At 45.2% G+C, this 9,523-nt stretch overlaps 1 protein-coding gene across 10 annotated transcripts in view; it reads left to right on the top strand.

Annotated features, from left to right (window-relative positions):
- Positions 1-9,523, top strand: part of LOC107269978 (teneurin-m) — a 293,857-nt gene that overhangs the window by 233,371 nt on the left and 50,963 nt on the right. For 2 of the 10 annotated variants that reach the window (XM_025087377.1, XM_025087376.1), the window contains exon 3: positions 7,784-7,863. The exons of the other annotated variants lie outside the window; for them this stretch is intronic. The gene's annotated coding sequence lies outside the window, so the exon portion shown is untranslated. The remainder of the gene's footprint in view (positions 1-7,783; positions 7,864-9,523) is intronic. 10 annotated transcript variants of the gene reach the window in all.

The raw sequence follows: 9,523 nt of genomic DNA, 5'->3' as shown, positions 1-9,523 counted from the left end.
GGGGGGGCTTGAAGCCAGCCAGCCAACCTTCCCTCGTTCGAAATCAAAACTCCATTAATAAATTAGTAGCCTGGGCTTTTGAGAAGAGTCGCGATACGCGGGAGCAGCTCCCCTTCTGTACTTCATGATGTAGTCGCCAAGAAAGCTACTTCAACCTCTGCCCCTCAACGCCCCTTTTCAAACCCTCTAAATATTCCAGACACGAGCAATGGGAAATACCTGTGGGTTTCTTTTTTTTTTTTATTTTCTTATTTGCTGTGTTAACGATGGACAAAAAAAAACTCATGCTCGAGTTGATTCTCCTTTATTGACGTTTAAATGATTTTCTGTCTGGATATCAAATCGACTGTGGTTTATTTAGTTACGTTACCTTTCTTGTCGGGCAACAATAGACTATTTTCTTTCTTTCTTTTCTTTCTCCGCGACTTCGCTTTCTTTGTGAAAGTCGAGTTGCCGTCTAATGAGAAACGTTAGACAGGATGCAATTAGTCGGCTGAAAATCCTTGGAGTGAACACAGTGACGAGTCTGAGGGGGGAAGAAGTGTGAAGAAAAATTGAAAAGAAAAAAGTGAAGAAGAGTAAGAAGGAAGCTGGTGACCATTCTGTGGATCGTCTCTCACTCTCTCTTTTTCTCTCCCTCACAAACGAACTCTGTTCATGGCAATTGAAAGTCACTTCAGTGTGCATCTAATTTATTTTCTTTATCTCATCTCCTTCGTCACTGTACCACAGATGCAAATGACCCGAAGAACTTTTTCTACGGTCCCCAGCTTCTCCCTCTCGCGTCTTGACTCTAGTCGTCCTAACCCTCCGAACCTTTTCTACTCCTCGTCGCACATTAATACTCCTCTCATTTGTCTCGCACTGATTGTCCGAGACGCGTAATGGCGCAATCTCTATCTCTCTTCCCCTGCCCCTGGTAGCTCCACTCCGTATATGTATATAGTATACAACAGTCAGGGAGCCACCGAGAGTTCGCCTGTCCAATGTAAGACCTTCAGTCACCTAGAAGTATTTTAGATCAGTCACGTAGTCGCTACCTTGAACGAACCTACAGGACGCTGGACCATCCTTCATTAATGACCAATCAAACTTTTGTATCTTTACAATTAATCCAAAATAGCCCAGTGTATCAGTGCTATATATTAATTTATATTTTTGTTGGTGATAAATTTTTAAGAAACAAATTGTTAGCGTGACTTTTCTCACGAATAAATGAAAAGCAATGAATCTCATGTGCATTGGATGCTACGGTTAGTTGGTCATTGCACTGAAATGCACTGGATATATCGTCTACATATCCATAGGGGTTACAAAGAGCTTCGAGAGAGGAAAAGAGAGTGTGTGTGTGTGTGAGAGAGAGAGAGAGTGAGGGGGTCACGGACGACTTGTTCACGTAAAGGTTCACGCTCGATTGCATCGTAGTTGCACTCGCACGCTGGTCAATGCACGTTGACCGAACCAAGCAGTCATTTCTGATCCCCGGATCAGATTAGCCAACCGACCAAGGGATAAGGAAGAAAAAAGGGGGATCGTTCCAGAGGGGCAGTATAGAAACGTCCTATAAATTAGAAAGGTATATGAAAGAAAATGGAGGAGGAGGGTCACGTTGTCTGGGATCAAAAATAATTGCCTCTGGTTAAATAGCCTGAAACTCTATAAGCGCTCTGGATGCATACAATCAGTTACTGATAATTAGATCATTTTTTTGTATGATACGGATAACAAATCTGGCAGCCTTAAGGAAATGAAATAAAATATGAAAAGTATCGATGCTGCGTAAGCAGTATTGATCGTAACATTGCATTATGGGAGCTCACGGCGTAGAAGCTTGGCAATAGGGGTAATAGTGTGGTGGTGGAGTAAAGGAGTCTCTCCCATAGGTAACTGGATGTGGGGGGGAGGGGAGAGGGGGGTTGAATCGTGCGGGCTTCATTACGGCAGCTAGAGGGTCGTGATCCGAGTTTGTTCCCCTCCGCCCCCCGCCCCCAATCCTGTAGGAACCCCTGGACCTCGACTTCCTGTGCTACCCTCTTACTCCCTTAGTATCGAACCATCCTGGCATTGCCGACTATCGATGCTTCACGGTTGATCAGCACCAACCCTACTTCCAACTCCCTTGTACTGCTATCTCTATATATATATATATATATGTGTATGTGCTACCTATATATTTTCTTCATCCCCTATATGCATAATGCGGTTAATGCAATCTACGTTCAAGATATTAATAGGCATAGTTTGCAAAGAGGGTGTATAACTGTGTACTTGCTTTGTCAGAGCACCCCCTAAATCCTCTGTACCTCCTTGGGATGAAATTTTCGGGATTTCAGGATTTTATAAAATTCTACGAATAGGTCTTACCCTCGGTTGCATACAATAGATACATACATTATACATAAGGACCGTTCAGAATAACCGATTGATCTTCGTAATAATAAAAACATGAATCTAATTGCACGTCTCTCGATACTCGAAGCGTTATCAGGCTCCATAGACGGTATGGCCTGTCCCCCTCGTCACTGGCTGATTAATTTATTGCGCAGAGGTTGGCGCAGGACGCAGGACGGAGGGGTAGCCGTAGCAGGAATACTGAAACTGAGTTTAAAAAAAATGAAATCGGAACCGCCCTGCGTACAGACTCGTCGCACGTATTCACGCACGTGCGTGAAACTCGAAAAGCGTCCAGCACGGAATAGTCGCTACGAGGCCGTTTTGATTCAATGCCGACGGAGCGCATTGATTAAATGACTTGAAATTAAAACGAACAGCAGCCAACGTGCGGAATGGCCGCTTGCAATACCATACGTGCACCCCGTTCACTGTATTTCCATACCTGTCCATCAGCTACATAGTCACATGTGTGACGAGCTTGTACATACACGCGGGTACTCTTCACTATGAATTTCTAATCGTACTGTATCGTATGTCAAATTCATATATCGTGCGAAACCCACACGTGCCTGTCTAGAGAAATATGTAAACCATTTGATATTATTTGCACGAGAGGGAACTGCAAGCTTAAATATCGCACGCTGTGGAGTTGGAAGGATGTAAGGTTTTGTTCGTATGCGAATTTGAAAAAAAAAAAAAGTAAATCCTTCCAGCATCCGATAGGTCCACGCTGAAAACACTTGAGTAACGCACACACTTTATCTTCTTCTCTGATTCTCGGCGTGTCTATAGAACGAAATAATAACCGCGGTGTAAAAGGACGCTGGGTCGATGGTGGGGAAAGTCAGCCTGGCTCTGCCTGGTGCACTACGTACCGGACTGTACCTACTGGCAGACGCCGATGAATGATTCCTTTGATGAACATCTACCAGAGCCAACGGACACTGTGCTCCTATGGCGTATCTCGAGGTTTGCACTGGTAAAAGTACGTATAGTGGGTAGAGCATTTATCAAGGGATAGAGGCATCCCTTTGGTTAGCAAAGCTAGGTAGGGTAGTTCGCAGTAGATACGTTAAACGCCGATAGAGGGTACTGATGGCCTTGTGAAACGCTGCTAACGCTGATTAACCTGGGACGGCCGAGTTGATGAAAGACCAGGCCACATTGCCAGCTCGCACAGAGAGTATTTACTTGTTTCGGTAGTCAATTCTTTGTTTTGCCTTATTTTTAAACCTTTAATCTTTCCCTCTCCTTCTCTCTCGCGCGCAGCAGGGCTGAGAGCAGCTCTCTGTCTGGCCCCTTGCGAAGCTAGACTGAACCATCCTGGTATCGACCCGAGCAAGCAACCTGGGATACCAACTAGTGCACCCCTCGGAATCCCGTGAAAGTGGAAAGCCATCCCTGTACTGGCGTCAGTATCGCGCACTACACGTAACGTCATTGGCAAAGCTGGTTGTCTAGCGGTGGCCCTGAGCTGCAATGGGATAGCAACGGCAGCAGCGTCTGTGGCCGCCGAGAGAAACTGCAGCTCGCTCTGCATCCGAGTCGTAACGAAGCGACGGCTTCGACTTGAGATTGCCGGAATCGCGTTACGAACGCGATTAAACCTTAATTTCGGTTTGGCGATAGACCGCGATAGTTCATTATCAAACGGGGGACGCAGGTGCGAAGGAGAAAAAGGAAGCCCATCGCTATTAGTTTCCTGGTTTGACGCTGCAGGAACCTTGTTCGTTGATTTCGCTTGACTCTCGATCGATGACGCTGCTATTGATTTGTTCTCTACTTCCTGCAGGAGTCTCTATATAGAGACTATAGGATTACGTTGCTTGCAGAATTCTAGATAGTTTCGCGTGACCCCGTGATCTCTGGCACGCGTGGGTGCTCGGATTTGGCAAGGAGACCTTATTTCAAAGGGGAATTCGATCGATGAGAAAAAGGATGCGAATGAATAATATGTACTTTTGCGAATAAATTTTGCTACTTATCGTAAAATATAAATTTATTCCGGGAGTGAGTTTTAAGGGATACATCATAAACCGCGAGGGGGTGGTTGACGGAACAGGGGTTTTAATTTCCGGCGAGAAAGACCAACTGTTTGCCCGGTCCCTGGTATAACCTTCAAACAAAATATTACTCCTCGTCGTTACACTCCTGTCAGACCATCCTATCCCACGTGGTTCTCCGCTTTAAGTCGGCCGTGGATCCTCCGGGTTGAAAGTTCACGGAAGACTGCTGGCTGCCGTGCCACGAGGATGGCGAACCACTGGCACGAGGGATGATTGCGAGGTATAGACCGTTGTGAGAGAAAGAGATAGTCAGGCCAGGAAGTTGGAAGCGCTGGAGGTGGTCGTGGAGTTTGAAGGGAATAGAGAAAAGTAGTAGCTGGCGGAGGTTCGGAAGGTTCGGAAGGTTGAGAAGGTTGCTGACTCGGCTCTCGGTCCGCTTCGCTGTTTCTCGCACAGGATGGCGAGGGGGTGGCCGAAGTATATGGAAGCTTCTACAATTCTGCCATCCTCCCTTCCTGCTTTCTCGCCATTTTCTCCAACCATCTCTTATTTCCCAAGCCCTCCCAGCCCGTTCTCTCCCCTGGGATAGCCATAATCCTCTCTATCATTTCCTAGCGATATAAAAAAGAGTACTTATACCAGTTCAATTACGGGAATCACGCAGTAAGCCTTCCTAGTCGTCGACTCGACGTATTCTCCATTTTACTTCCAGCATCATCGACGTCACTTCCTATTTTCAACGTCAATCCCGGAAGTACCTCTGGCCAGCGCCCATCGGTCCCAGCACTTCTCTCCACCTTGGCTATCGTGCAGCCCATAAGTACATCTCACACCTGCTGTACTAATTATCCATAGATCGAACGAGGCGCCCATATGCTAATAAACCTTTGAGGTTCTACCTGGACAAAGTGTTACTGCCAGGTATACACCTACGGAGTTTTACCTTAATTAAACTACAAAGAGCCGGCCGCGAGAGTGGCGCATTCACAATGCTGCTTTGAACCAGACTGAATTTTATCAGGATTACGTTTACGTAAGTAACGAGAGCACACTCGCCAGCCCTTCGCCACCTACCCCACCTACCCCACCCAACGCCCTCCCAAGGACATTACAAGGGACGTTCAGGAAACAGTGGTGGGAAGGGTGCGCGCGAATCCGGACAGTAATAGTCGCTTCCGGTCAATCTCCTTCTGCCTTGTCCCACCGGTGACTATCTAGTTTCCGTCGTATAATTAGTCGGTATCAAAGTAGAAAATAATTAACTGATACCAACCGAAACACAGTACATTCACCATCAACGGGTATCCGACCGCCTACGTACGTTATCACGTATACTGCACGTCAAAACGAAAGAGGGAAACTTATTAATAGTCACCGGTCCTCCCGCGTCTACCTCGCTCCTCTCGACTCTGCCATCCGTCATAATTCTATTTTTATTACGAAACAGTCAACCTGTCTACCGGCAAAGTTACATTTTTACTTTCATCTTCCAATCTCCGTCGCAGCTTCCTCGACGTTGCAACTGGATATCCCAGTGACGTCACTGCTGCACCTTCTACTCTTACAGAATTCTCGATTTCAATCTCACGACTGTCTATGCTGGGCTCCTTATTTTTTATTTCATAAATCGGAAGCGAGTTATTTTTATGTCACGTGTATACTCCACACACATACGTAGTAGGTACAGTTGCCAGGTAACTTGTCGAGTAGGCAATGTTGTTCGGAGTCAAAGACTCGATTATCCATTAAATAACGTAGGGACTCTAGAGGTGCATAACTTTTTAATCGGCGCAAGAGACGAAAGAGCGATCGAACCAGCAGCAACAACATCCTGACGCTCGGTTATTACTCAGATAGTTAAACGGGTGGATGACCTCGACGTGCGGTGATTTCATAATTTATTTTTCATCAACGTGCAAATGATCGCGAGGCTCGTAGAAGTGTAAGATAAATTATACGATATTATTATACATATAAGTTTGTAGTAAACCAACCGGGGACTGACTTCGCCTCTATATGCAGGATGTATACAGTGTGATAATTGATAAAAGTTCATCGCGAAATGATAGCGGGCACGTTCGTTTCCCGGATCACCGGATGTGACGGCGCACAATGCTGCTTTGTCAATGCTCGTCTATTATCACTCGTTTCTCATTTTCTTTTTTTAATTAATATACGACGCTCCTCGCTCTCGTTAACGAGACAATATAATTTTCTTATTGCGCCTCCCTCGAAAAAGCTTATATCGCGCTGCTCGTAATTTCTCGACTTTGTACGCCGAGGCGGCGTATGCTAATGCATACGTAGTGCACTGAAGTTGCCGCTATCGCTGCTACCAAGAATGGCGAACCTGAGTTTTATACTAGTCTGGAAAACAGTGGCCACGTTATTATGCGCTCGATAAACATTTGACCCGTGGAGGCACGAAACAATCGTCCATAAATTTATTCCATAATCCACGCATAATCCATATGCAATGGCTTATGCGTGAAAAGTGCGTTGTCTTGTTTGAATAATTCGAAATTCACAGGCGAGATTTACGGTATGAGAGCGAGAGAGAGAGAGAGAGAGAGAGAGAGAGAGAGAGAGAGAGAGAAGATATGATCAAAATGATAAGCATAAATAATTTGAAAGTACGCAAAGTTCGTGGCAAAACAAAACTCAAGCAGCCAACCGCCGGCTGAGCATCAGCTGCGCAAGATCACTGTGATACCAGAGGGTAGTTTGTCGTGCACAATAGGGCAGCGGCATTACGGTACTGGATTTTAGGTTGGTACCTACTGCATGGGCGCCAACCTGGAGCAGCTCGTAAAACCTACTACCCACGTCTATCTATCCTTGCTGCAAGATAGCAAATACGAATGCTGCAAACGATCCCGGTGGCTAGCAGAGTGCAGGAGGGGGGTGGTGTTGTCATGGGGTTAGAGGCAGTGAGAGAAAACGGTCAGGACCGTCGAGCATGCTGCGCGCAACCGCTTTAGACTGGAGCTTTGGACATCAGGCGAGACATGTCTTCCGCGTCAAGAACTTTAATTTATTAAACGAAGACTAATTATATTTCAATATGCGCGCAAAGCGAAGACGTAGACTGAGTGGGGGATAGGGGGGATAAGAATTTGCGGGGAAGAGTTGAGAATAAGAGGTGGATGAGATACTAAAGGGAAGATGGTGGTGGTGGTGGTACTAATATTAGGAGTAGCTGCCAAAGTACAGAGATTCCTGAGCGAGCGAGAGGATCCTTCTTGTCTTGATTCTCTCGTCTCAGTTATTAATTAATGGTTTAACGTTATATATACGTTACTATATATACGTCACTCGTGGGATATTAAAAATGTTGAACATGACTGTCCCATCTGACTGATTTTATTTATTTTTTGTTGCAGGTATGTATATCCAAGGGGTTGACGTATTATGGTGTCGGATAAGTGAGAGTGTTCTTGCGTCAAGGAGCAATTGAGGAATCGTAAGTTTTTACCTGATTCATCAAATTTTAACTCGAAGTCCATGGTAAAATTTAGTATTTTATTTCTGGATAGAAAATGTTATGATTAAGTTAACGCTTTAACGTTAACGCCGGCTGAAGCCTTCAATTTTACTGGATTGAAGAAATTACGAAATAAGAAAGACTCGCGGAATGTTTGGTGCAAAAGGATGGAGGGACGTGGGGGTGGGGGAGGGCATTATTAACATTTTTATTTAAATTTCCCATTCATTCGTATTCCATTGTTTTCCAGATAATTCCTGATTAATTTCTCTCGGTTATTCATCTCGCCCATCACTATTCATCCTGGAAGTTTATTCCATTCCTTGAATATCCTTACTGCCGGCTCGGAATCGAAGCCCAGAGGCGAGTACGATATATTTTTCGAAATAACGAAAGCCGCGAAAGAGGGAAACTTGCAAAAAGGAAGAAAGAAGCAAATAATTATGTACGCAATGAGTCCGATGAAATAGGGATCGGATTAAATGAAATCTCTTATACCTGATTTACCAGTAATTATCAGGCGCGTAGAAACTCTTTTAAATGTATAATCAAGTAATTTATCGTTGAGCCGTGCGCCATTGAACCCAGGCAATATTACACGTTCACGAACCCTCAGTATTAGCAACTAAAGTTGCGCCTCATGATCGCGCCTTGTTTGATCATCACCACTTACCCCTTTTGATGTAACGCAATCGAGTGCCGTCATTATTATCCGCGTAAAGTCTTCCTCCATTGGCACCTATCTCACCAACAATGCGCCACCCAAGCACCTCGGGCGATTATCGATTATCGGGAGTTAAAAAATTCACTGGCTGTAACCGCATGTGTGGCTACTCTACCCTGAGAGTAGGTACATGGAATACTCGATATATCTGTTATCCATTGGCTTATTGATAAATTCAATGACGCCAGTATCGGCCGGTTGTCCCTGCATGTATTTCTACTTAGAATTCCCATTAGAATTTCATTCGATCTCACCGTGTCATTTAGTTTCGAGGCAACTGAAAAAGATACGTGCAATATGGATAGACGCGTGCGATTGCACGTATTCCGTCCATTTCGAAGCCTCCGTCATCGGCGGTGCTCGATGACCGTGTGTAATGTCAACAATTGCCCAATGGGTGAGCCTGACGTACACGGTACGATTTATCACGCATTACTCGCAGCTGCGTTCATCCCGTCCGCCATTGTCTCTGCACCTGCTCGACAGCCCGTGGCGCATTGGTTGATCCGTGATGTTGGACAAAACTCAAACTAGTCTATATATAGATAGGAGAGATCGATCGATCGATTTGATAGAAATAGCGCAGGGTGGGTTAGGATGATGGTTATTTTTTTGTGTTTCTTTTTTGGTACAACTGCTATACAAGAAAGAAGTTATGCCAGACTTGGGTGGGTTCAGTGACGTAATCTTGACAGGTTGAACGAAACGACTACGGATAAGTTTTCACTTTCAGTCTTTGACTTTTCTACTTTGACATGGTCTCGCTTAATATTAACGGGGTGCAGGACTCGGGGAGTCGCATGATGAAAAATTAGCTATTAACCTGGCAAATATTTGATCGCACATTACCTCAGGGATTTCGAGCAGTCCCGGCTGGTCGCGCCTACGTACACGTGTCCGAAAGTCACGAGTCCG

The sequence above is a fragment of the Cephus cinctus genome, unplaced genomic scaffold (genome assembly GCF_000341935.2).
Source record: "Cephus cinctus unplaced genomic scaffold, Ccin1 Ccin1_scaffold0693, whole genome shotgun sequence".
Taxonomy (NCBI): Eukaryota; Metazoa; Arthropoda; class Insecta; order Hymenoptera; family Cephidae; genus Cephus; species Cephus cinctus.
The sequence above is the reverse complement of the archived record's forward strand: the minus strand, read 5'-3'. Positions and strand labels throughout refer to the sequence as shown.